Source organism: Eubalaena glacialis, chromosome 17 (assembly GCF_028564815.1).
Source record: "Eubalaena glacialis isolate mEubGla1 chromosome 17, mEubGla1.1.hap2.+ XY, whole genome shotgun sequence".
In the NCBI taxonomy this organism is placed as follows: Eukaryota; Metazoa; Chordata; class Mammalia; order Artiodactyla; family Balaenidae; genus Eubalaena; species Eubalaena glacialis.
In genome coordinates, this window is record NC_083732.1 from 486,426 (window position 1) to 489,843 (window position 3,418).

Here is a 3,418-nt window from a genome sequence, read left to right on the forward strand (position 1 = left end):
AGAACCGACAACCTAGATGGGAGGAGGCTATGGAGGAGGGTCCTTGGGGGAATAAAGGCTTCAAAGGGCTCCCTAGTGCATTTGCACGCCAAACCCTGACACGAGCTCAGAAGAGAACTGACAACACTGAGACTTGCACCACTCCTTGGGCTCCAAGGTGAAAGCTGGAGGGGAGTTGCAGGCAGCCCGGCTGAGCGCTGAAGGAGCAGCCCAAAACCAACCTGCAGAGTGTGGGAGGAGATCTTTTTGGTGCTGGGTGTTTAAGGAAATCTCTGTCATTGGCTCACCGCTGAAACAGTGGAACAGAGATTCTGTCGATCACACATGACAAGGAGTACACTCTTTCCGAAAAGAGTTTCTAAAAGCCATTTAAAAAGTGAACAACTGCAGCCCTCAAGAAACAACAGCAAACCCTGGGGAGGGAGGAAAAAGTGATTTCCAGAGTTACTGGGTTATGGTATTCAGAATGTCCAGTGTTCAACAAAAAATTACAAGGCTTACGAAGAAACAGTGGTAAAGGTAACTCTATATAAATAAATCTTGGTGTGTTACTCCTCTTTTTATTTATATGACTTAAAAGACAAGTGCATAAAACTGTAATTATAAATCTAATGTTAATGGGGATACAGTGTTCTAAGATGTAATTTGTGATGGCAACAATAACAGCGTAAAGTGGGAGAGAGGACAGAGCTGTATAGGAGCAGGGTTTTTGAGAGCTGTTGAAACCAAGTATCAATTCAAACTATATTGTTATCAATTCAGGATGTTAATTGTAGTCATCAGAATAACCACTAAGAAAAAACTTAAAAACACACAGAAAGGAAACAAGGTGGGAATTGAAATGATACATTAGCAAAACCAAATCAAACACAAAAGAAAACAGTTTTGGAAGAAATTGAGGGAAAAAGATGAAACTCGTAGAAAACAAATGGAAATAAGATAGAAATAGGTACTCCCTAATTTAGAAGTCACTTTATATTTAAGTAGATTAAATTCACCAGAGGTATTGGCAAAATGGATTATAAAAGCATAAGCCAATTATATACTATCTACAAGTGACTCATTTTAGAGCCAAAGTCACAAACAGATTGAAAGTATGGAAACATATTTTCCACGCATTAATAACCAGTAGAAAGCTGGCATGATATGTACAGTTGATTCACTTTGTTATAAAGCAGAAACTAACAAACACACCATTGTAAAGCAATTATACTCTAATAAAGATGTTTAAAAAAATAATAAAATAAACTGAAAACAAAACAAAAAAAGAAAGCCGGCATGGCTACTAGTATCCGGAAATAGACTCTAAGTCAAAACTTGTTACAAGAGACCAAAGAGGGGCATTATATACTGATAACAAAGTCAATCCATCAAAAAGACATCACAATTATAATGATACACACACCAAACAGCAGCCCCCCCCCGCCCCGCAAATACAGGAAGCAAACCTTGACAGAATTGAAGGGAGAAACAGACCTACAATTAACAGCTGGAGACCTCAACACCCCAATTGCAATAATGGGCACACAGAACATCTAGACAGAAGAATAAGGAAACAGAGGACTTGAACCCCACCCACCAGCCAGACCTAACAGACCCGCACAGAACACTCCAGCCACGACCGCAGAGCACACTGCTCTCAGTGCACTGGAACGTTCTCCAGGACAGACCACAGGTTAGGCCACCAAACAAGTCTCCATACACGAAAAAAGATTAACATCTTACGAAATATCTTCTCTAACCAAATGCAATAAAGCTAGAGATCCATAAAGAAGGAAAAGTGAAAGATTCCAAATATGTGGAAATTAAACAACATAGTCTTAAAACAACCAAATCAAAAATGAAATCATGAGGAAAATTAGAAAACACTTTGAGACAAAGGAAAACAAAAACACAGTATACCAAAACTTAAGGAATGTAGCAAAAACAATGGTCAGACTTGTTGACAAAAATTCAATTAACAATCAAATGAAGAAAGAAAAAAGGGAATTTTATTCAAGCCAAACTGAGGATTCTGAGAACTGTTGCGCCTGCTGAGAAGTCCAAGGCACAGTCAGACATTTTTGAGACAAAGGATCATGTATATAAAAATGACATACTGGTATTTTATAGAAACTTCACCACAATACGTAGTCCAGGTAAGCACGTACAAAGGAGCACCATGTCACCATGACCCCCTACAGAGCTGGGAAAGAACACTGTTCTTTCAAGAAGTTACACTGCTAGCGTCAGAAGGAAAGGAAAAAGTGATCTTTGTGGTTGAGTGGCCGCTCCGCCTTTGAGGAGCTCTGGTTAATGTGTAATGAGACGCACACTGCACATTGTGGGGGGGAGGGAGGAGACCCGGACAAACACAGGGGGAGAATTTTTAAATCTTTCTCATCCTGCCTTAAAATATAAATTTCATTTCATCACACTTTAGTGCCTACATTAAAAAAGAAAGATTGCAAATGAGTAACCTAATGCTACATCTTTAGGAACTAAGGAAAGGAAGAGCAAACTCAACTCAATGCCAGTAAACTGAGAAAATAGTCAAGATGAGAAGCACAGATAAAACAGAGCACAGAAAAAGAGATGCAACAAAACCAAACACTGGTTCTTTGAAGAGCTCAACAAAATTGACACACCTCTTTCCAGACTGATTCAGAAAAAAAAGAAAAAAAAAAAAAACTCAAATAACTAATATCAAAAATGAAAGTGGGGGCTTCCCTGGTGGCGTAGTGGTTGAGAGTCTGCCTGCAAATGCAGGGGACGCAGGTTCGGGCCCTGGTCTGGGAGGATCCTGCATGCCGCGGAGCGGCTAGGCCCGTGAGCCACAACTACTGAGCCTGCGCGTCTGGAGCCTGTGTTCCGCAACAGGAGAGGCCACGATAGTGAGAGGCCCGCACACCGCGATGAGGAGCGGCCCCCACTTGCCGCAACTGGAGAAAGCCCTCGCACAGGAATGGAGACCCAACACAGCCATAAATAAATAAATAAATAAATAAAATTAAAATAGCTTTACCTTAAAAAAAAAAAAAAATGAAAGTGGGAACATCATCTACCTTACAGAAATAAAAATGCCAACTTATCAAAAGTTCCTAGAAACATAAATTACCAAAACTGACTCAAGAAATAGAAAATCTGAAGAGATCTGCAACAAGAGACTTCATCACAGTAATAGAAAAAACCTCCCCAAAAGAAAAGGATGGCTTTACTGATGAATTGTACCAAACCCTGAAAGAAGAATTAACACCAATCCTTCTCAAACTCTTCCAGAAAATACCAGAGAAGGGAACACTCCCAAACTCGTTCTATGAACCCAGCATTACCCTGATACCAAAGCCAGACAGAGGCTCCATAAGAGAATTACAGACTAATAAACCTTATGGACACTGATGCAAAAATCCTCAACAAGGGGCTTCCCTGGCGGCGCAGT